Raw genomic sequence first — 25005 nt, 5'->3', positions numbered from 1 at the left:
TAATGTTGTGCAGAGTTCACCAGTTGTCAGCATGTCTTAATTAACCAAGCAGCTTACAGTTTGCTGAAGCACTCTACTTTAGACCAGAATTCACTCAGCTGTCTTTTAGCCCACGGAGCACATCAGATGTAACATTTCAGCCATCAGGTCACTGTACGCTGTAATTAGTGTTTGATTTACAAAGTCTCTGGAGGGTCATATAACATCAAAACAAGACTCCGCTGTAGTGTTAGCGCAAAGGTTAACGAAAGCTTCCCCCGCTTCGTGACGCTATACTACAAGAGTCAGTGAGGCGTCGACTTAAGTGGATCTGTTTTACACCGTGTAGTTTTTCAATTTAACAGACGTGAATGCGGTAGTGTGGGTGGAGGAATGAAGATTTAATTACTCATGTTTTGCTCTTCACATGTGAGAGACTCAGCTGTACAGAAGCACAGTGTGCAGAACGTCACAACAATTAGAGGAAATATGTGGAAGTGTTGAAGTCGGGCTGGCACACAGCAGTGCGTGTGTTGCAGCTTTTCTCAGCCTCAAGACAGACTTGGAAAGAGGACTAGAAATATAAACATCAGCAGTGTCCTGTTCAGTCTCATCAAATAATTGTTTGAGCCAGTGTAGTTGTTGGGGAAAAGTAAATCAAAAGTTCTGAATATGAGCATCAACACTTGATAGGAATTTAGAAATGGCGTCATTCTCATCATACTCGTGGCATTGCATGTTTGTGTGGCTCTGATAGTATTCACGTTATATTGCCAAATGCCTTATGATTCTCTAATTTGTTGATTTGCTTAATATGCTATTGAAATTGCCTACAAATATACTATGGATCGCTCTAATGCACAGTAAATGGGCAGGTACCCTTCAGCACAAAGGCTATGATAATGAATGCTTCTCTCAGAAATTGAATTTTTGACTTTTCTCGTGATTGAGAAGGTCATTCAGCAAAAATAACTGGAGGGAATTTACTAACACAAAAGAGTTGGACGTGGCATCCATTTAACACACGGTGAAATGAAGAGGGCTGTCATAAGAGCAGATTATTTATTCTATCTGACTAATCATGACCGAACTCATACATCGCTATGGGGCTGTATATTTGAGCAATGGCATTGCGGCACCGTTGGGCCGTGGTCGTTTACCAGCCTGCTGCTTTTAGAGTGACGCTCGACTAAGAAATATTCCCCACTGTTTACCAAAGGTAACACACAGTTCAGCCATAATGAGATACACTCTACACAGAGAGGCTTCACTCTGCTCGCCCCCCCATGGCGAATCACTGCTCAGCTCCTTTCTCCATGCGCCGTATACTAGACATAAGCTCCTTAACCCCCAGAATACAGTTCTGTGAGACGCGCCAGGAAAGTTTTCGCTGGGGCAGTGAGGTTGAATCTGGCATATTTTACTGTGCTGGACTCATCTACCATCCGCCTGGATCAGAAGCAGGAGTGGGTGTGGAGGAAAATACAGTAGGAGAGTTTGCAGATTTTCTGCCCTTGCCACAACAGTGCGAGAAACAAAGGAAGGAACCTAAGCTCTTTGCCAAAGTAGGTCAACCTAAAAATGAGAGAAGAAGCGCAGTTTTGCAGAAGCAGTCCTCTTTGCATCTTTAACATATAGCTAAAGTTGGTACAGGGAAGCCAGGAGTGTCATGCATGACCATTCTATTATAGCTGATTACAAGAAAGAAACAGACCAAAGGCACAAGGGACCGAAAAATCAATGCTGAGAATTTCAAATCAAACCAAGCATGAAGCTGCGAGATGGATGTGAACAATGCATTTTGGCTGGTGACTTAAATGAATTTGACACCCTCACTGTTTCATTGTATCAGCTAAGCTAAATGGATGTATGCAGAGAGACACTGTGGTGGGTTAGGGGGAATTTTCTAATTATCTACTGTATGACTTTGGAGTAATTGCTCAAACACCCTGCCCCCCTCCTTTTTTTACAAGCTTTACAGTAACTACAGCCGTAGCCAGAGAGACAGTTTCACCAACTGTCTCCCTCTCTTCACTCGATCTCCCCTTCCTTTTCCTTCCTCCTGCTTCTGATCAATATAGTGTAATTAAAGCTGGAGAAGATTCAGGCTACTAAAAGATCTCTTTCTGGCTATCGGTTTTTCTGTTTCAGGCCTGTATACATCAAACAGTTTTATATATATTTGTGTGTGTTTGTGTGTGTGTGCCAATCACATACCCACAAAAGCACTTCCCACTATCAAATCAAGAAAAATACAGCTAATAGGAAGAACTGTAGGTGGGATTTCTGGCACTTCTCTTTTTAATCACCGTCACGGTTTTTAATTGCCAAAATCTACCAGGACAATCCTTTTAGGCCAGAGATTTAAATAACCTCCCAATCTGGCAACAGATTGTTACAAACCTTTTTCCCACTGTCAGTGCATAAAATATCATTTAAGAACCATCATGAACTACTTTTCCAGCCTGTTTCCAACCTGCTTGTGTTAAGCAAATGATTTGATAAGTGAAGAGAAAGTTTGTTTTAACAATTTATCCCTCTGCCTGGAAGTTGTGATTCAATTTCCAGAGCATATATGTGCAGAAATGGAAATATCATGGATCATTGGATTTTTTTACATTTTTAATATATTTGTTTTTACTTTTTAAACCATTTAACATATGACCCTAAACTATGAATTACCTAAAAATCATTTTCATTGTACACTTATTGATGAATATGTTCAGTTAAAATAAGGACAAAAGGATTTTTTAACAGTAGAACCTTGAATTTTTAAACATATTAGTTTAGTTTTCTTTACAAATCATTCATTATTCAGAATTAATTAAGGAAAAAAAAAACGCGGGGTCAATATTATTAGCTTACTGAAAATCTGATATTTTTCAGTGACCCATAGCACAAACCACTCCTGTGCAATGACCTGCTTTAACTTGTTCAAAGCTTGTAAAATCGCACCAAAAGTGAGGTTTATCTTCTAATTTACACACTATAAATAAATTGGCTTAGGCTTTGAGTTGTCACTTAAGAAGGGATCAAGCTAAAAACTAAAGAAATCAGTTTTGATGCTCATAAAGCAGGACATGGATATATAAATTTATTACAGCTTTTCAGATGTCACAGTGTCATCAACAGGACTGAAGTATTATCAAGAATTATAAAGAGGTATGGTGAGGGAAGTGCATCCTTAGAATAGATGAGACTAAACTAAAACTCTATAGCCACAGAGATGCTGTTTGGAGAGACACAGGAGAGGCATACAACCCAGAAAACACCGCCTCGTAAAACATGGTGGTGGGAGTATTATGCTTCATGACGTCTGGAACTGGGAATCTCGTCAAGATGGAAGGAATCACCAAAGGAAGAAGGATATGGGAAGATATTAAAAGTAAACCTCAAGCAGTCAGCAACAACACTGGATCCAGGTCATCCTGAGTCTCCCAACACTACAGCGAACCAAAACACACATCATTCCTGGTGAAGAACTACCTCCAAAAGACCAAACATGACTGACCTGCACGGAGCCCTCACTTAAATCACAATGAAATTCTGTGAAGTGAACTGAGGACCAGGATTTCACGCCAGAAGATCATCAACTCTGAAAGACCTTGAGAGATTCACCTGGGAAGAATTGGGTGGGATTGCTCAGGGGACGGACCAATAGTTTGGACAACCAACATTTGGTTTCGGTGTCCAAAATTAAACATCCATCCATCCATTCTCTTCCACTTATCCTTGTCAGAGTTGCGAGGGGGCTATAGCCTATCCCAGCTGTCTTAGGGCGATTAGGCAGAGTACACCCTGGACAGGTCGCCAGTCTGCCGCAGGGCTAATACATAGAGACAGGCAACCATTCACACTCACATTCACACCTATGGGCAATTTAGAGTAACCAATTACCCTATCCCCACTAACTGCATGTCTTTGGACTGTGGGAGGAAGCCGGAGTAGATCCTTCTCTCTCTTCTCTCTCCAAAATTAAGCAGCATTTGGGAAATAGTTAGATTTTACTGCAGTGAGTCATTCAATTTGAATAAATCACTACAACGAGCAAACTGATAGCCGTGCGGTACTGTTGATGAACAAACCACATGACCACATCAAATACATGCTGCAGTTTGAAATTCACCTGCCATCTTACACTGTCACCATGTAATAAAGGTAACAAGTAAACAATCAGTGAATAAGTAAGTGAGTATACTAATTTACATAGTGCTATTCAAAACAAATACTGCATAAACTAAGTCTACTGAAGATATTTTTGATAAAGATTATTTCTTGTGATGCAATGATCCAACTTTTAGCTTCAACACAATATTGATATTATTGTTTTGGGTGTCTGCCGACATTAATTACAGATCCAAACTTTGTAAAATAACAGCACAGTCTCATTTCAGCTCTGTGTATGAGTCATTAGGCTAATGTATACTGTGTCCTTTACACTTGTGCTATTTTCTCATTTCATTTACCTGGGTTAAAAAAATAGGTTGTTCATTCTTAAGTTTACATTAATAAGCAAAGAATACACTCCACTCCAAATAAAGAAAATTTGGATTATAATCATTTCTGATCTTATATTAAATCATATCTGAAAATTGATTTTTTTTTAACAAAACTGGCATGAAATTGATCTGTAGCAATCGTATTACTGTGCCCATTCTCACTGCCCACAGAATATAATCACGTCATCATGCCTTCACAATTTAGTCTTCATTCCCACCCACCCAAAGGAATATGTGTGTGTTTTTGGCATTGTTTGTGTTTGATGAATTGCTTTGAAACCACTGTAAATCTGCATTGCTGCACGTTTTGCAATAATTGTACATTACTTAGAGTGAGTTGTCGCTGCTATAGCGGTGTCATTACTGTATTATCTTTTTGGCTCAAATCCACAATACTACAAAAAAATGGCAATGAAAGGAAAGCTTTTCATCTGTGGAATGCAGAAACACACCATCTGTAAGGGATTAAACACTTCATCTCTCCTACAGACCATAGGTCGCACTATTGCTGCATTATAATTGCAGTATAGTTCAGTCCGTGTGTGCTATGGATACAGCTGTTCCAACTACAGATCAGCAATTTGGTGAGTGATGGCTCCATCGAAACTCCCCTGAGGCAGGAATAAACAAGAAGTCGATCTGCTTTTTTTTTTTTCGCTCTCTCTCTCGCTCCTTCTCCCTCCACAGTGCTTGGCTTGCTCTTAGGCCTGCCTGTAGTCGACAGATAATCTATTTGTGCTAATTTCATGTTTCTTACTGCCCACTTCCCCCTTGAATAAGTCATTTCACTTGTCTACCCTCTTTAGTCTCTCTCTGTCTCTTTTCCTCACTCTCTGCCGCCATGAGCATCTATTTACATCTAGCTGTGCTCTGCATTTCATCCATTTTTTTTTTTACCAGCATTCTACATTAGTCACTGTGTGGGAGAATGCCATGTTTGTAGGACAGGCCAAGAGACTGGACCAGATAACTTTGCACCATCTGTTAAAAAATCACACCACATGTTAGTTTGATGGCTGCAATCAAATGACCCAACGGCCTTTTGTTGGTTGAGAACGATGTGTTAAGTGAGCCATTTCAAGAGGTAATGAGGCTGTAAGACAAAATATCTAGTGTACGAGTATGTCTCTGTCCATGACGGTGGAGGGAGACTCATCAAAGAGAGACAAAGGAAGTATGATGTGGCTGTCACTCAAAGGCCAGAGCTGAGAAAATAGTGTAATCATAGACCCAATTCAGTTACATTTACAAGATACTGTGGTGTCTAAATTTAAATTATTTCCACATATAGGCCCATCTCATTCATTCCAAGCTATTGATTATTTTTATTTTCAACTATTCTGCAGCATATTAATGCAGACTCTTGCAGCAGCTTGGGATGCGGCTCAGTTTAACTGTTTCATATACAGTGTTGTACTCACAAGATACATTTGAGGTGTTTCGATTTAATCTGAAATAAAAAAGAAGCAGAATAAAGGAAACAAAGAAGAAGAGTTTTTGGAAGAAGTCTCATTTTTATTGTTAAATACACAAAAGTAAATAAATAGCACACAAAAAACACATTCAGAAAAAATTGACACATCTCAGGTTCATCAATTTATTGCAACCATGTTAACAACAAACATGTCCTATTGACCTTCATCAAGGCATGAGAGAAAAATATTTTTTTATCAGAAAAAAAAACTTTAATAGTTGGGGGCATTTTGAAAGAAAGATTTAACAAAGTAAGCATTAAAGATGAGGCATTAGTGGTTTTATTAGTCCTACAAATAACTTAGATATTTTCATTGTTCATTGTAAAGGTAAAATATATTTTAAAATACACTAATAAACAATGGGTAGAACGATACAAGAGAGCACAACACATTGTAATAATTTAATTATTGTAGAAGACCTGCAGTCTCTCTCATCCACCGTCCACACTGCCCTGCCTCAGTCTCCAGCCCTCCACCTCCTCTGCTCCTCACGCCTGAAATACTGTAAAATCTGGCTACTCTGCTTCAGATTTCACTCTTTATTTGTTCACCACACTCTGGACTCTGTGTTCAGTTCAGCTACACTTCCTGTGCCAACAACACAGCCAGCAACACGCCAGTTCTCCACACCTTCCATCACACACTGACCCACCCTGACCCACAACATCCATCCATGACCCACTCAGCCCTGCAGTAATTATTCATTTTTTTATCTAACTGCAGTCTCCTATATATTCATCTACCAATCGCACCTCCCTAGCTGTGGCACACTACATAATAAAAATGTGTATAACAGATACATGTTGCTAGGAAACCAAGCATGCCACAGATTTTTTTATCCCACACACTGGAGAATTCCTTATATGATGAATAAACACATTATAGGAAAAGTTCAATAGAATTCAGTTAAATTAGGTTTGATTTATCAAACAACATATCACAACAACAGTCACCTCAAGGTGCTTTATATGTAAGTTAGAGACGGTACAATAATATGGAGAAAACCCCAACAATCAGATGACCTTTAAGCAAGCACTTGGTGACAGTGGGAAGGAAAAAACTCCCTTTTACCAGGAAGAAACCCCTGACAAAACCAGATGCAACTGGCTGAGGGTGAAGGGAGGAGACAGCACAAAAAAGTAATGACTTATGAGGTGGTTTATTTTAACAGAGTTAAGGGGTCGAAATAATCTGAAAAGTAACTAGTAAAATATTGACCTACTGACCCCAAGTTTTCAGATGAACTCATACCTCTTCTCGATAGTTCATAGTCACCACTCTGGAGACGTTTTTGTTTTTTCTATTTGGCCCAGCTTTAGCCTGCTTTAAATGGCTCTACAGTACAACGAGTTTACTTCTGGTGTGAGGACTGAGATCCACTTCATAGCTTAAAGGAAAATAGATATTGACATCTTGGTTGACAGCCATGAGGAAATGCTATGCTTTTGATGGGCCTTCATTTATCTCAGAAAGCCTCTTTCGCTCACATTATTATCTCGCATCTGTGTTCCCTCAGCTAGCTACCACACAGCCGCCGTTGCCTCTTTATGTCTCTCGCTTCCTCCGTCCATCAACACCAAATCACCTGTTGCTCCAGACTTCATGTCTTAGCCATTTCTTTACCTCCGTGTCTTTGATCCTCCTCCTTTAGTTCATCTCTAGCTGACACCCTCCCAGCTTGACATTGCCAGGTTGAGGAGCTCAAAAGAAATTTTTATCAGTTGGAGCAGAAACTTTACTGTGCTGGAAGAATCTGCTTCAGAAGGCTGTAAGAGCTTTGAAAATTGTGCATACTAGATGTAAGGTTGTTTGGACAAGAGCATCTGAGTCTTTGGTACCAACCTGCAGCTGCAGAGAGGTGGAGGCAAGCAGGCAAACACTCACATACGCCTGCACAAACTAAATCCTGGTATGATTTATTAGTGCCACCTGTCCCTGTAAAGTATTTAAAAACTCAACAGATTCCTCGTCTTCTTCTCTTGCAGCTCATGCTGTGACATCTCCATTTTTAAACCTCTTGTTAACGTCAGTAATGAAAGCAATACTACTTGAGTGGAGCATTTAGTATTGACGGTCCAGTACCTAACATGTACCAGTCTGAAGCCAGCTGTCGTTGGTGTGTTCCCCTGTGAGCACTATTAATATAGAAAGTTACCTCCCATCCAATTAATCTGATATTCCCAAATGCAAAAACTTGCCCAAACACTACACATATGAACCGTGAAGGTAAAACAGAGAAGGGAAAGAGCAAGTTTGAAGGATTCGGCAGTGCACAGGCCACAGGAAGAAAACATATCGCGGCAGCAACAGCAGAGCATAGTGCATCGTATTTAGAGGCCACAGCTGTGTGAAGTCATCTGTATACAGCTAGTGGCAAAGTGTCACCACATCTGTGTTCTCTGTGACAGTGGACAAAAATGGAGATTATTCTTGGATGGTGAGACCAAAGTGTTGTGAGCAGTAATGTACCCCGTCAATCAAGGCTGCCTTAATTAACTGCTATAAAAGGCACTTGGTACATTTTTCATTTTTATTCTTTTTTATTTTAACTTATTTTCAGTTTTTTTTAAGGAATTCATTCCTGGTTGATTTGTTGACACCTGTAGTTACTGTTAGTGAGAGCAAGGATGGATGATTACTGCAAGTCACAGAACTCTGGAGGCGACAAAGGAAGCTGCTGCCTTTACAATAAAGACGTCAGTTACAATGTAACAAGTGTAACAATATAACAGTTACAAGGTAAATGTAATTATTAAAAAATACATTTTTCTAATGAGAGTAATGTCATGTTATCTGAACTATAGCGCAGCATTTAATGAAACACCTTGTCTCTACCAAAGCAGTCATTTTTCCCATGAATAAAACCTTTAGCATTACATGCTCATTCCATTCATATTCACCTATTTAAGACGTTTAGGATGTAACCTAAAACCACCGAAACCCCCAATTCTGAGATAACAGTGGTTATTGACTTCCTGTGAACTCGGGCTTTCTGCTGCAGGATCACTGCACACTTACGCAAAAGGGGGAATTTGACATCTTTTGAGTCTTTTCTTTCAGCACAAAATGATTCAACTGACCACCGAATCTTGAGAGTCTGCCTTCAAAAGGAGAAAAATAAATACCCTAACTCATATTCACAGATTTATTTCAGTGCATTTCTAACATGACAGGTGCACACAGCCCTGTATCCTTGTCCTGATATGTTAAAGGTTAGACACAATGTTCAGCTCAGACACTGCCCCACAGAGTAACGAAGGAGGCGCGGGAATCGCTTTAGGTTGTCACGAGATCAAAGTGGAATTAATTTTATTGATTGACGAGGTATTCTCAGTGATAAATAGCAGAGAAATGTAGCTGATCAATTTTCTAATCTGTGTCCATGTAGCTGCAATACCAGCAGTGTGAAAAAAAAGTATTTAAAGCAGATTAGAAATAAGCAAGATGACATTTTTACATTTCTTACACAATCAGCTGAGTGCAAATTCCAGTGACAATGCACTACATGCATTTTATGCTGTTGTAATTTTAGAGCTGATGTACAGCTTAATAAGTTACCTAGATAAACCTAGATATGTTTATATAGATTTGGTTCATACAAATTTCCTAAATGGTGAACTTGAAGTGGGCTGTAAATAAAGATGACAGCGAAGTGAAAAGATGACTCTTCCATCCAACTTAAAAATTACAAATTAAAAATGAGGGGGCACCTTTATAACACTGCACACTCTTAGACTCAGTATCTCTCACTAAAGCTCATGCTACACCCCTCAGGAGAGGACAGACTGAGGATTAGACTGCAGACCAATGTCAAAGCACACAGGGAGGAAAAACTCAACAACAACACAGATCACCAGATTTACTATTTGAGTAACAAAGAGATCAAATCACGAATACAGTCCTCCAATGAAACACTAGATTTAAAAAAGGATCAACACTGGCACAGGCTCCACACACTCTGATAAACACACCGAGCAGTAAGGTTTTACATTATGCAGGCACCAAGTGTTTGAGCTGTCCACCCAGGGACCGATGGTGAGTATGAAGGCCATATCCATATAATTTTCATACTCATCAAACCATTCAGTGCCCTGAGGACAGGGGCTTTGTCGTCCTCCAAAAAGGTGATCTTTCTAATGATTTACAGCTGTCATTCCTTTAAACCATGCTAGTAAGATGCCCCACCCTGAATACCACCATATCACCTTACTGAAGCAGTTACTGGTTTTCTTTCTATATATATATATATATATTTTTTTTTTTTTTTTTTTTGCTGGATCCCTTAGTCCAGAAAAATCACATCAGTTACAAAGACCTTGAAAAGTGAAAAAAGGAAAAACTGTATCTATTGTGTGTATGTACACTTTTGGGGTTAAAAGCAGCATTCGGGCAAAATTTGAAAACACTTTAATACAGTTTTGTTTGTGAATGAAAGGAGGGTGGTATGGGGAAGCCTAGAGCTCACAGGTTGAGACAGGACACGGGGAACACTGGGAGACTGGGCATACAGCACATGTAAGCACAGCATAGCTTAAACAATCTGAGGCGAGACTGAACAAAAGTCACAGTTTGGCCATTAGGAACACGTGGACGATTGAACAATGGGGTGGAAAATAGAGTGTGGAGTTGTGATATATGTACTGCAGGAGCCTGACTGGTAGATGAGTCACAGGTGTGCAGGTGAGTCGGGAGCAGGAGAGAAATGGGGGGCCGTGAGAGAGCGGACAAACGGGCGACCGAGAAGAAACACAGTGAAAGGTAAAACCGCAGAAACACTGGGACATCAGGAGCACAGGTGGGACCACAACATTTCCACGTGTAAAGTGTCTTTTACCAAGTACAGCTTCTTTTCACTCCCTTTCAAACCTCCTCTGTCTTCTCCCTTCAGTGCCTACCACTTGCACATACAAATAACTGGATGAAAGAAGGATGGATTTTGACTGCTTAGTCTCTGTTTGCTGAATAGCCCCTTTCCAAAGACAATCCAGCTTAAACCTATTGTACTGGACTTTCATAAGACCCCTTTTTTATTTTATTTTTTTAATAACACAAACAGCAAAGTGTTTGCCTTCTGTTGTTCCCCATCTGAAGTTGTTGCAGCTTAAGCAGAATTTAAAAAATTCAATCTTTGCTTTTGAGATAGTGCTTTCAAATTATTGCTGATGTTTGAAGCGGATTGCTATAATGAAAAAATCTTTCCCGGGTCAGCTGGTAGTGACATACATAAAATACACAAGCATAAAATGTAATTCAGGTTTTAAACAAACTACAAAGGACATCATTCAAACCTCTGAACAGTCATGGGGAGTGCATTACTTTTGCAAAACAGTTTCTTATGATAATTATATTTCATTTTAGTCAAGTCAGCTTTTAGCTTATTTAGCTTCCACAGTGGTCAGAATTAGAACATATGCACAATGACCACTTCATTAGGTACACGTGTCCGACCACTCATTAATATGAATTTCTTACCAGCCAATCACATGGCAGCAAGTCAGTTCATTTAGTCATGTAGACATGATCAGTGCAACCTCTGTGCTCATTTCAGTCAGTATGGACCAAAATCTCTCATTGTTTCCAGGACTTTGTTCAATCTGTTTGCCATGAAGCAAAAGGGGGTCCATCCCCTTTTAGCATGGTGCACTTAATGAATTGTCCCGTGAGTGTATATCAACATATTCTCTTTCTTACTAAAAACAGCTGATGCTCATATTTACTATATGCATACCAAAACAAATTGTAGAAACAACGGATTTAATAGCAGAGCACAGTTCTGTCCAACTACAGGATGAAGTACACTCAAAGCTTCTTGCACAAAAAAATCAAGAGCTAAGCCACCGTTTCACTGACACTGAACCCACAGAAGGTGCACGAGCCAATCCGTTCTTTTTATCACAGGCCAGAGAAATCAACCAAGTCCACAGATATGAGGAGCAAAGCGACAAGTGACATGAAAGATTATATCAGCAGAACAGAGGACAGGAGGCACCTCGCCTCGACAAATCCTTTTCTCGTTCTCAGGGATGCAGCCACATTCATTTTTTTACTTTGAAAGATGACATTAACACGTCATACAAAATGGATCGTGTGTTAATTTCCGTGCGTATATATAAAACGGATTTTTTTTGACTGAAAAATATATGTCTTTACAAATAGTGTACTCTTTATATTGCAGCACTTGCAGGATTTCTACTATTAAGACCAGGTGTGTCTTTCATACATATGCGTGTGCATTTGTGTGAGCAAATGTGCCAGGCAATAGCTCTCCGTTATTGTTCTGCGTAAATCCAAATCTAGTTCAATGGGAATTTTACCTAATTCGCACACATACACACACGCACACATATCAAGAGAGATAATGCAGTCATTTTTTAATCCCAGCCTGATGAATAAATATAAATACTCCCATACAGATGATAAACTCAAAGGGTTTACGGGCGTTACATTAAAATCTCGACACTGTCATTGAGTGTGCAGTCAGACATTTTTCAATCTGATTTCTCATAAAACCATCTTATCCTCAAGCCAGGTTTTTTTTCCTAGAAAAGGGATCTTAGTGCAGAAACCAGGCATATCAGAGACATTTTTCTCTTCCACACCGTCCACCGAGCGCATTCAACATTCATGCGGTGACCCATTTCATTAATGGAGAGAGCCTTTTTCACCATGTCTCCTCCCCTTCTTCTTCGGCTGCAGTCGTCCTCATAATCGGCCCTCCTGTCGGGGTTTCATGACTAATCTGCTCATTGACCTCTCGTTCACTCGCAGCCACCTCCACCACACTGATGATTCAGTAACCGCTTTGAAGCTATTGACAGGGCAGTTATTGACACTTGCATCAGGAAAAACATTCGGAAAAAAATAAAGGGCAAGTTTAAATACACTTCTGTGTTTAACTGTAAATCATCATGCAGGCATGTGCAGAAAATGTAGTTGTGTTAGATGGTTTAAAAAATTAATTTAGATTTGATGTGACCAGATTTTATGTGTTATAAAGGCCTGTGCTGGGCCATCAAGTCTAAAACTTAAAACCACAGCCCTTGACCGTTTGTGCTTCATAACACTCACTGTGTTGCTTTAACGTGAATGTGTTAGAGGTTATTTTTTATGCCATTCCTCCCACTATCTGCAAGCGACTCTGCAAAAATTAATTTCATTGGCACTGAATTAAATTCACCCTGTTTCCATTTATCCCCGTCCCCATCTCAGTTTATCCCCATATCTCTAGGAAATACATTCATATCGACTCGATGCGTTACCTGAGTTGTTTAGTGCGTGATTGGCCAAGCAGCAGGGATGCCGCATGCATGCAGTGGCAGCATGTATTGAATTTTAAAATCCTTCCAGAAGACATTAAAAAAATAAAGTATTTCAAAAAACATTTTTTTCAGGGTGTAAGTGGATGGACTAAGATACTGTTTTGTCTGGTAGGGTTGGCTCACAAAGCAGCACTTTTAAACAGTATCCACACATCATTGTAAGACAGCGCCTACTTACAGCTACATGACAGTCCCAAATAGTCTCTCAGAGTTATTGTTATAATGACTTTCTGACTTGAAAATAGCAAATGTGAGACTTTGCAACAAACATGCTAATAAACTAAGAACTTAAAGGCGACTGAGACGCTCATTATGACCTCATTGAAAGAATGTGATGATTAGTTCTACAGTGGTACATAATCTGAAATAGCAAAAAGAGTTTTGCTTCATTTTATCAGTCAGACCTCCCACCGAGCTAGCCATATCGGCATAGGCGACATGAGAAGAGAGCCTCGTCAGTGAAGAAAACACCATATGGCTGTATTTCCCCCTCACAAGCTGGAGCAGATACAGCATTTCTAACAGAGGGAGAACTGTTGACAGCGTCGTCATACTGTTTCTGTTTGTCAAAATCACCTCGATCGCAAATAAATACACACAGCAACAGCGGCGTGTGCATTTCTGTGGTAAGATCCAAAACCTCCCCGAGCAAGATATTTGATTCTGATCTGAAGACGACAGGGAGTGATGAATAAAAACTGCCTGATAATGGGATCATTGAAACATGAAAAGCCATTCTGAGCGAGTTATCTTTTGCGGAGGCCAGTGAATGTAGGTGCTCATTATGTATTGCCATCTGATGGTGCTTTAGCCTTCAAGCAGAATGGGAATGCACAATAGAGCTGCAACTAACAAAGGAGGAGGAGAATGCATTCAAACAAAGAAAAAGTGTCATATGGAAAGTTCCAGATTTCAGTTCTTTAGGAAGGTACTGTAACTTTTTGCAAGGTAATGACTGAGTGATGGTTTGGGCTAACAGCTGTGATTGAAGGTGACTGTGATGTTAGGTGATGGGGGTTAGAGACAAAGCATATTTTATATTTTATTTCTCAGCTGATTACCACCATGGCAGCATAAATATTCTTTTATCTCTGGTAAATGATTTCGCTTTTAGAGCAGTTGAGATAATTTGGAAATGAATAATAATTAACACTTTGCAATATGCTGTTTAAAGTTATAAACATATACTGTATTTATTGTGTGTGTTTAAGAACTGGTTGATTGGATATCTGAATGTGAAAACCATTTATAGATTTCAAATATAACAGAATTAAAGAAAACCAAGATTGCTACTGTAGTTAATAGATAGTTCAAGTAGTCCAAGTCCCAGCAGGTCTCTTATATCAGTGCCAGCCCACACCAGCAAGTACACCATTGGCAAACCAATAGCTGTTTAAGCTACATTAGACTGCCCACAGTGTCAACACATCTACAAGCCACTTTGCAACCCACTTCCATTCTAGCTTTTTCAATCATGTCTGGCTTAATAGATGCCCTATCTATTGTCACTGGTGCCGAATCTGTTCCGTGCTGGGGTTTGTGGCTGCTTTCCCCACTTCCAACTCTGCACGCACACACATGGAAGTGTGGACAGCACACAGTGGGAAGGTGTACTAGCCACACCATGCCTCCCAAATAAAAAAGAAGGTCAGACCACACCAATGCAATCAACGTCCTTCATGTGGTAGGTGTATCAAGCGATTTCTTCATGAATGTAAATACTGTACAGATGGTTTACAACAAGGTGGAGACCAGTGGTTACACTCAAGGTTCGACACCTAAAAGAGCCTCCACAGCTCTGAGAAAGATTCTTTGGACATATGAAACCTAGATGAACCTGGTTGATGGGAATGATGGAAAGAATAAAGTATGGAGAAGGAGAGAAACAGCTCACAATTCCAAGTGCAATGTACAGAGGCAAAATGACAAAAAAAAAGGTGTTGTTGTTTTTTTACTTTTGGATCTAATTTTATACATTTCTGCACATTTTTTCCATGTAAATTAATTATTATCAGAAAAAAAAATCCTAAATAAATAAATAAATACTAATAGTTATAACAATAATATTGTGCAAGATTTTTGTGAATATTCTGAGTATTTTTTTCGAGTCCGACTTTGGCATGATTTCCACTGACCAAAGAGGGATTACAGATTTCAGCTCATGTTGTCATTGGTTGTGTGTCTGTGGTGCTGAACGGACAGCTCCCATAAAGTGATCCTAATAGCATTTTGCTTGTGTTGTTCAGCTGTTGTTTGTAAAAATGTCCCTTTCTACTTTCATTTCTTTTTTAGTTTTATCTAGAAATACCTTCTAATACAGTGTCCTTGTGTGTAGATTTGCAATCACAAAGCAGAGTCAGTCAGATAGTTATATTTTGATGTATGGCTCAAATTATCTCCTCCTCACACCCACTTTGTTCTTATACTTCCGGCTCATTCGGGAAGCCCTGCGATCCCTCATTTCGCTCACTGTAGATGATTGCGCTACAGGTCTTTCAGGGGATTTTCTTTTTTAAGAAGCGAACATAGTAACCACCTGAGCTACTAATGACCCTCACCCCAGATAAGGAGCAAAGTGTACTAAGACTTAACCCCTCTGGAAAACTGTCAACATTTTCTGTAATTACACCTGCTCTTTGGGTCTTACCCTGGTTTCAGATTATGGCCCCTAGTGGGTGTAGCCGTGTGAAGTGTCTGCTCCAGACACCGGGATTAAATAACAAAGAAGAGTGTTGCCAAAGTTTAATGGATAGTGATGTTAGTAGGAAGCAGTGAGATAAGACTAAACAAGGAAAAGTGGGGTGTTTTATTATTTTTTGATGCTTTTTTTTTAGTTGTATGGTTGCAGATTGACTCTATATCACTACAAATCATCGTTACAAATGCTTGCTTCCTCTCTGTCTCTCTCTTTCTCTCTCTCTGACACACACACACACACAAACAAAAGCAGTCACCCCTCGCAGTCTGCGGACCCAAACTGATCAATGCTGCAGCGTCTTTAGGGAGTTACTTCTGTCCAGGGCTTCAATGTCTCCAATGAAATGATAGGATCAGCTAATGTCGCTTCTCCACCTGGCCTCACCTCAAACTGTGTGTCTTCCCTATGATGGAGCTTTCTCATGCCTCTGCGGTGCGTTTGCTGTCGCTGGGTCCACAGCCAGTAGTCTTTAGCTGAGCGCAGTATCACTGAGGCCCAGCATGTCGATTCTATTGAACTGGCCTGGCGTGTCACAGGCAGTAAAGACCTCTTGATTGACTCCTGCTTGGATAGCATGTCCAACCCCATACATTAGTAATGCTGAGGATTCGATAGATGGATGACTCGGGCTGATTGATGCAGGCAGGCTCCGCATTTACACTTTTCTGCATTTTCAGTGGATGAGACAAAAGGAGAACCACGTTTGCACAGCAATTGTAAAATATACTGTAAAGTTTTCTAGGCGTCATATGGATTGTAATAGATTGAGTGGTTTAAAGAAGTATTTATTGTCAAGGTTATGTTAGTCTGGCAAGATCTTGTTGTTTTTTCATATTTAGAGTGAATAATGTTGAGAGTATTATGCAACAGAAAGCAAGAGTTGCTCATCCACTCACCAAAACAAGCACTGAAATAATTAAAAGTCCTGCAAATTTTAAGTTCACAGGCTCCCCACTGTGTGTGCCACTTCAAGACTTAATTGCCTCCTTAAGCGTATCACTTGTCCAGTATTTATTATCGTAAGGCGCGCAGCCAGCCAGTGCAACTCGCTGTTATGACTGTAGCTTGCACTGCCCGTTCTGGCCTCACATCATTTTCTGAAACTGATATTTTGTCTCCTGCTCTCTCCTGCTGCCAGCTGTGCGAATAAATTAAAAGCAGACTAGAAGGTAACAGAAATAAATGTTTAATATGTTAGAAAATAAGAATAAAAAGATTTCCACCAAATCGAAACGTGGAGGTCACAAGCACTCGGGTTGTTTAAAGCTGGGTATTGTGTTGAGGAATTCAAATCGACGTGTGAAGGCATTTTATGTTCAGCATCGCTCCTGTAAGGTTAAACTGCGAACGTATTCACTTAACAGATCTGTAAGGTCTGCTCGTTCATCGGCTGTGTAAATGTATTCTCTCGTGCAAGTTAAACCCGAAAGAGGCGAGGAGTTCGGTGAATCTGCCGTGATTTTTCTCACAGCCTGCACTTTTCTCTAACCGTCTGCTTTCTAGTGAGAAGAGAGGGAGCGATGGGGAAGGCGGATATAATTAGGGGGGAGGTTGGGGGCTGAGGTCCATCCCAGGAGAGCTGTTGCTGAAATCTCACTTCTTCCACTTCCCACAATGCACCGCAGGCCGGGAACAGGGGGGCAAGAGGTAGAAGAGGCAATTAGCAGGTAACACGTTAGCAGGCAGGCTGATCCATTTTAACTTACTACAGACAGCAGCTGCAAGCTTACATGTCAATGCAGGATATTACGATAGATGCACGTGTGTGTGTGTGTGTGTGTGTGTGTGTGTGTGTGTGTGTGTGTGTGTGTGTGTGTGTGTGTGTGTGTGTGTGTGTGGGATGAGATCATGCGGGACAAATATATTGTACAATTTACCAATCACACTTAAGCACACACCCCAAGACCTTTTCTCCCAGCCATTCCTGTTTTTCAATTCCATTCTGATCACACATCATTAAGCTGTACTGTTCTCTGATCCAGCTGCCCCTCACCCTATCGCCTGCCCCCCTACGACCCCTGGTGTGTTGTCGCTCATGTACAGCAGACACTGAATGCAGACGCGCTAAAAGAAGCATTTATTAACCGAGCATTTGACCCAGTTGGCTTGAGTATGAAAACACCTGGCCGTTTGATTGAAATTTAATTGCTTCACTTAGTTAACCCACTTAAGGGCCGTGTTGAGTTTAGTCTGCTCAATTTGTTGGGATCAGCAGCTTTGTGCATCAGGGATGTTGTTGCTTGGATTGTGGATAATTACTATTAATTAGTGGCTGATACTTTTGGCTTTGATGCCGAAACGAGCAAAATGGAGCGATGGCTGGGAATGAACTCGGCTAAAAGGAATTACGCGGATAGTGGCTGAACCAATGGAAGGGATAAGGGTGTTTTTCCTGAAAACAACAGCTTTGTGTTGCCTTGTTTATGTTTGTTGTTGCTGCTGTCATCAATGGAAAGGCTCCAATATGTCGTCGGCACCCCCAGTGTCAATCAGAATCCCATTACTGCAGAGGTCATGGACAAGCTGCTGCAGGTAAGTTAAGTCTCAGCGGGCTGCTCTGCTGCACCGGAATAAAGGGGAAAAAATACATTTGTGCCCAACAGTATCTTCTATTTCCAACATTTCAAGGAAAACTTTAAACCCTGCTCAGATAGAATATGCTCGCTCCTTTCTCTTGGACAAAATGGAATCAAAACTTCAAAGTTTTTTTCCATCCTGTTTTTTTTTCTTCTTCTTTTTTGCCAGTCCAGCAATTTGAGCTCACAGCCTCATGGGTTATTTCGTGAATACATATCAGGACCTTTAGCTCACAGGTGGCTGGTACACTCAATAATGCCTTGAGCAATATCACTTTGAGAGCACCACACAAAAACAAAGATGCCTTAGGTCCATGAATATTTATTATTGGGGGAGACTGGAGCTAAGTAAAAAAATGACAGACTAATAGGTGGAGGGAGGAGAGAGAAATGAGGAGAATGATAAGGTAGGAGAAAACATGCCACAGAGCTTTCAAAGTAAAGCGGGGCCAACAGGAAACGAAGACACAACATCGAACTCGTGGGAAACCCTGGAGGATATTTGCTATTAAATTGCTGTTAAATACAATTTTACTTGGCTCTTTCTCTGAAGATGTTGTTGCTAGTGCAGCAGTGAGGGAGAGTCCCCTGGTGTTCGCATTCAGGAGCCGATCTTGATTGGAAGCACAACAGCACTGCCGGGTATGAGGCCCGCAGGGCCTCACTGGCAGCCTCCATCATTATGCCGACGGCACTATCACTTCTGGACGCTGATTCAAATGTTGCAGATGTTAAAAGAAGCTGAAGGTTAAACCGCAAAGGGCTCTGTGTGAAGTCATTTCACACCACATTGCCTATCCACTCCACATACACGCACTGTAAAAATCAGATTTTTATAACAGAGTGGGGAGCAGCTGCGCTGAGCGACACTCCGTGAGACCCGATTCTGATCTTGTCTTGATTTTTAGCTGCGCGTGCACGTCAACTCAACTCGAGGCACTTTTTCTCAATCAATTTTGCTACGTCTCAGTGTCGACCGGGTAACGCTGTGATACGTTTAAGCCAGTGTAACAAAAGAATTTCCCAGTCAAGCTCAAAGCTCAAAGTGGACTCTTAGACGGGCCTCACATGGTGACTGTGAAATGACAGAGTTTCTGCTCTTATTTCTTTTTTAACGCTTTTTTAATCTGTAACACAGAACCGAGACAACAGAAAGCTTTCTGACAGATGCATTGCATGAGTAAAAATTCAGGAAAATATCACAAAAACTAAGAAAAGCGTGCCAACACCAAGCCATTGTTTCCCAGTCCACAAAGCAATAGACCCCCACTGTTCCTCATGCAGCTTATCCCCCACTGGGGCTCTAAATGCATTGAGGAGTTTGGTATCACTGCTCGTGGTGAGTTAGCTGGATATCTTATTTACTTTTTCCTGACTCGATAGTCCTTTCACCTCCATCATTGTGTGGTCATGATTTTGGAGACATGATGAGGAGCTTAGTTTTTCCAGAAAAGGTCAGAATGAAGCCACCACTCCTCTGGATTGAAAGTAAAGTCGAGAAGGTTTATATTAGGCACACCAGTAGGGGTGACTCCTGGGTTAATAGCATTAATAGTATTGTGCACCCATTTATCAGGCGGAAATAAATAGACTCATTTCACGTGGTTGTAATGCATGTCAGATCTGAATGCTTCCAGTTAATCATATCCATTTTGGATGAGCTTTCACATTTGTAGTTTAAAAAAAAGTATAGGGAGATCCATGAAATAAGCTTTTGTTGTCTTAGAAACACTAAAGTTGTAGGTGTCAGCATAATTATTATGCACAGCCTTTTGCTACAGTGTAACCTGAAAATGAGACAACCAGCATAAGGTAGCAGCGGCTTATTAAAAATATGCCTGACATCACGAGAAATAAAAGCCGTAGCATTACTTATCGAGAAAGCTTTTTCACACCTTTTAGTTTCTGTGCCACTTGCTCAAAACAACAGATGTCCCACATCAGAACTTTTGTGTGATTTAAAATGATACGATATGCATGGAATATTTGAAATGAATGTGACTACGCTAGTGTTGCTAAATTACAAAAGCACACAGTGTGCTCCTCGTGTTCTTGGAATGGTGTTAAAAAGTGAAGCGAGCTAGCCACAAAAAAAACCCAAAAAAACAAAATAGCCAAATAACAATGCTGGCTTATTATTTACAGACTTCATGGTAATTAGCTGTAAATGATATAATTTGCAGCTGGTGACATTTATAAGTGAAACGCGGGGTTCTTGGCAGTTTGTCTTAAATACCTTCATTAGCTCTGCAGCATTTCATTTAGGGGTGTGAACAGCAGGTTGGTGTATTTCCAGAGTCAGAGACAGTGTGTGATTTAAAACTTTTAGGAGTTATTGTGTTTATTTATGAGTCATGATGTGGCAAAACAGGATGGGCAGGGTGAGAGAGGCCAGCTGGTACTGACGTTTCTCACTAACAGATAAAAGGCCAGTTTATTTCCCCTTAAATTTTGCCACATTTGTAAGGAAAATGTTTTAGTATGTTGAGCAGCAGAGTTGAGTCGATGAGTGGTACCCATTAAAAAACATGCTAGATCTTCTCTGCCAATGCCAAACAGCTTATTGTGTGACCAACACAACCACATCACTTGCAACAAATGCTGGTTGAAGAATGTAATGCCACCACCAGTGTTGGGGAGTAACGGAATACATGTACCGCCGTTATGTATTTAAAATACAAAATATTTCTGTATTCCGTTACAGTTACCATTTAAAAAGGTGGTCTTCAGAATACAGTTACTTTGTTGAAATAAATGGATTACACTGCGGTACTTTCCTGTTTCATATTGTCACGGGTCAGGACTGTTTGGGTTTTGTTTGACAGCTACGTTCTGTTGTTCCAGGCGGCAGCGTTACGGTTGCCATGGTTACAGGGCGACTCTCTCTCTCTGCAACTGTGTGTTTCCTGGGTGAGAGAGCGCCTTTTCGTTGTTGTTGTTGTTGTTGTTGTTGTGCTAAGCTAACAGGCAGAATGCTACAAGCATAGCTCTAAAGAATGTAGCATCATGGGCAGTGTAGTCCGTGTTGCAGGGAGAATGGACTGCCATACACGTTATGGGTCTGTGAGCGCGAGGAGGGAGAAAAAGGGGAGTGGAAAGGTACGAGTTGTCATCGAGGAAAAACGGGAGCTGGAAGCATGTAAATATAATAATAACCACTGCAGCCAAGAAGAGTGCCTGACGAGCCCAGTTGTAAGTAAGCTATTAAGACTCGACTGTACACCGTGTTCGTGTTTTCCTCCGAAAACAATAAGTTCCGTTGGAGCAGCCTTTCAACGCCTCTCTCTGTCTCTCGCAAGAAAAGTTGACCCACACAACAAAGTAAAGCTATTTTTCGACTACGAGCCGACAGGGACCCCGCCGTATTAGTCAGAGGTCCCTTTACTACAGTTCGGAGTCGCGGACCTTCAGTAATAGTAATAAATCACAGCAATAGTACTGTAACGTTCTCAAGAACCAGACGGTTGGGTCTCAGTTTGTCCGTTTATTCGGCACAAGCAAGCGGGTTGCTAACTCAGGGGAGAGCGCCCTCGTGCTACACCTCTCTTCAGCCTGGCACCCACACAACACAGAACCCAGGTCCCCCCTCCCCTTCCTCCACACCACCCTCCCTACTTCCTGCAGCACAACCAAACATGAATCTTAAAAGAACAACAACAGTGTGCAAAGATAACCAACATGTACAATAACACTTAACCATCGTTACACTGCCCCCCCAGCAATAAGTTCCTCGTCCCCGAGGGAACGACACAGTCTCTGAGGCGGGGTGGTAGCCTACGTTCCCTCCTTGACCTCCTGAGCCCCTGAGGTGGACGCGGAGCTTCGGGGCTTTGGGGTGGAGAGTCCGAGGGAGGGGAACGCAGCCCCGGTCGGGGGTCCCTCTGAGCAGGGTCATGGACGCTCTGTACACGTCCCTCTGGAAAGGAGGGGAGGGACTGCCCTCTGTAGGGGGCCATCCGGTCTCTGTGCAGCGCTACTATCCTCCCCCTAGGAGGCAACTGCACCCTGTAAACAACCTCCCCCACTCGCTCTAGGACGCTGCAAGGCCCCACCCAGCTGCTATCCAGTTTAGGACACCGTCCCTTCTTTCTCTTTGGGCTGTAGACCCACACCAGCTCCCCAGCACGGAAGTGCCTCCCCTTAGTGGTGATGTCATAATTCCTCTTTTGGCGCAGGCCTGCCTTCGCCAGCTGCTCCCGGGCGTAGGAATGTGCAGAATCCAGCCGGTCCTGCAGCTTCCTTGCGTAGTCCCGGCCTGGTGGTGCTTCTGGCGCGTCCGGGGGCTTCCCAAAAGCCAACTCTGCAGGAGTTCTCAGCTCTCTCCCTAACATGAGCAGGGCAGGCGTACATTGGGTGGAGTCCTGTACTGCCGACCTGTAGGCCATGAGGGTAAGGGGAAGATGGTAATCCCAGTCCCGTTGGTGTTCTGAGGTAAGGATGGCTAGCTGCTGGGCCAGCGTCCTGTTAAACCTTTCCACCAGCCCATCGCTTTGGGGGTGAAGTGGGGTGGTGCGGGTTTTCTTAGTCCCAAGGCGTTCACACATGGCAGCAAATACCTTGGACTCAAAGTTACGCCCCTGGTCACTGTGGAGGGTCTCTGCTGTTCCAAAGCGGCTGAACATCCCCTCCACTAATACATCAGCGACCGTCTCAGCCTCCTGATCTGGGATGGCGTATGCTTCCGGCCACTTGGTAAAATAGTCCATGGCCACAAGAACATAGCGGTTTCCTCTGTCTGTGCGAGGAAATGGGCCCATGACGTCCACAGCTACTCGCTCCATTGGGGCTCCTGCTGGTTGCTGCTGAAGCTGAGCCCGGGACTGGTCCTGTGGCCCTTTGTGTGAGGAACATGCATCACAGCTGCGGCAAAAGTCCTCCACGTCCCTCCGCTGTTGACCCCAGTAATAGCCCTGGCGGAGGCGGCGGAGAGTCTTGGAGACCCCAAAGTGGCCGGAGCCAGTGCTCCCATGGCAGGCTTCCAGCACAGCTGACCTCAGCGACCTTGGCACTGCTGGGGGGGCAAGGACTGGAGACTCTGTCAGCGATCTGCGGAGGGTGTCGAACGCCTGCTGACAGTCCCGGGTCCAGATGAAGTCACGGTCCTTCTGCAGCAGGTGGAAGAGTGGTGCGGCTATGGAGGAAAAGCCCTTCACAAACCTCCTGTAATAAGACGCCAGCCCTAGGAAGCTTTTGAGCTGTTTCTGGTCTGCTGGTGTGGGCCACTCGGTAATGGTGTGAATTTTTTCCTCCAACGTGCTGATGCCCTCACGATCCAGCTTGTGGCCCAGAAACTCCACCTCCCTCCTCATGAAGTGGCACTTGTCGGGGTGCAGCTTCAGGCCTGCAGCTGCCACCCTCTCCAACACTTGTCTCAGGGCATCCAGGGCAGCATCAAAGGAGCTCCCGTGCACTAGAAGGTCATCCAGGTAAACCAGACACCGTTGCCGTGGGACGCCAGCCAGCACACTGTCCATAAGCCTCTCGAAGGTCGCAGGAGCATTGCAAAGACCAAAGCTCAGGACTTTGAACTGCCATAGTCCCCTGTTAGTGCAGAAGGCTGTCTTCGGTCTGGATTCCGGGGACAGTGGCACCTGCCAGTAGCCACTCCGCAGGTCCAGGGTGGAGAACCAGGAGGACCCGGCTACTAAGTCGAGAGACTCATCAATCCTGGGAAGGGGGTAAGAGTCCTTCTTCGTCACTTTGTTGAGTGGTCTGTAGTCCACACAGAAACGCATCCTAGGACTTTTTTTCTTAGGCACCATCACCACCGCGGAGGCCCACGGGCTATCAGATGGCTCTATGATGCCCGCCTTCATCATTTCACACAACTCTCTGTCTGCAGCCTCCTGATGAGCCAGGGGCAGGCGGAGGGGGCGCACTTTAATAGGCTGGGCATCCCCGGTCTCAATGACGTGCTCTACCAAGTGTGTCAAGCCAACATCACTTTCTTTCAGGGCAAAAATGTCACTAAACTCTTTTAGTACCTGCCATAGACTCTCTTGCTGCTGTGGAGTCAGCCCCTCACAGTTCTTTGACCAGATACTCCTCACTGCTGAGAGCCTCTCCTCCTCCTCCGCTCGCTGTTCTGCTGGCGGGTCTGCAGGGGTCTCTGCGGTGGAGGTGGACGCCGCGGCAGATGCTGTGCAGACCGGGGGGGGAATAAGCGGCACCTTCTTCCCATCAGGGAGTGCGAGGAAGCCTTTGCCTAAGTCCAGTACACCACCAATGGCTCGTAAAAAATCCAGCCCAAGGATGCAGGCGTCCTGCACGTCAGCCACCCAGGCAGCATAAGACACACCGAGGTCCCCCACCTTGAACTGGAACACTCCCCTCCCTCTCATTGGGGCCAGATCACCGGTCACAGTCTTAAGTTGCACATTAGTCGGTTGCACAGCAGCTCCGGGTGGGACAACATCGGGTCGGACCAGCGTTGCATTGGACCCCGTGTCCAGCAGGGCC

The 25005-nt window shown here is 42.7% G+C and overlaps 1 protein-coding gene across 7 annotated transcripts in view; it reads left to right on the top strand.

Moving 5' to 3' along the window:
- ntng1a (netrin g1a) overlaps positions 1 to 25005 on the top strand; it is a 125463-nt gene that overhangs the window by 61364 nt on the left and 39094 nt on the right. The window lies entirely within an intron of this gene.

Source organism: Aulonocara stuartgranti (assembly GCF_965226115.1).
Source record: "Aulonocara stuartgranti genome assembly, chromosome: 9".
NCBI classification, from domain to species: domain Eukaryota; kingdom Metazoa; phylum Chordata; class Actinopteri; order Cichliformes; family Cichlidae; genus Aulonocara; species Aulonocara stuartgranti.
This window is presented reverse-complemented; position numbering and strand designations above follow the sequence as displayed.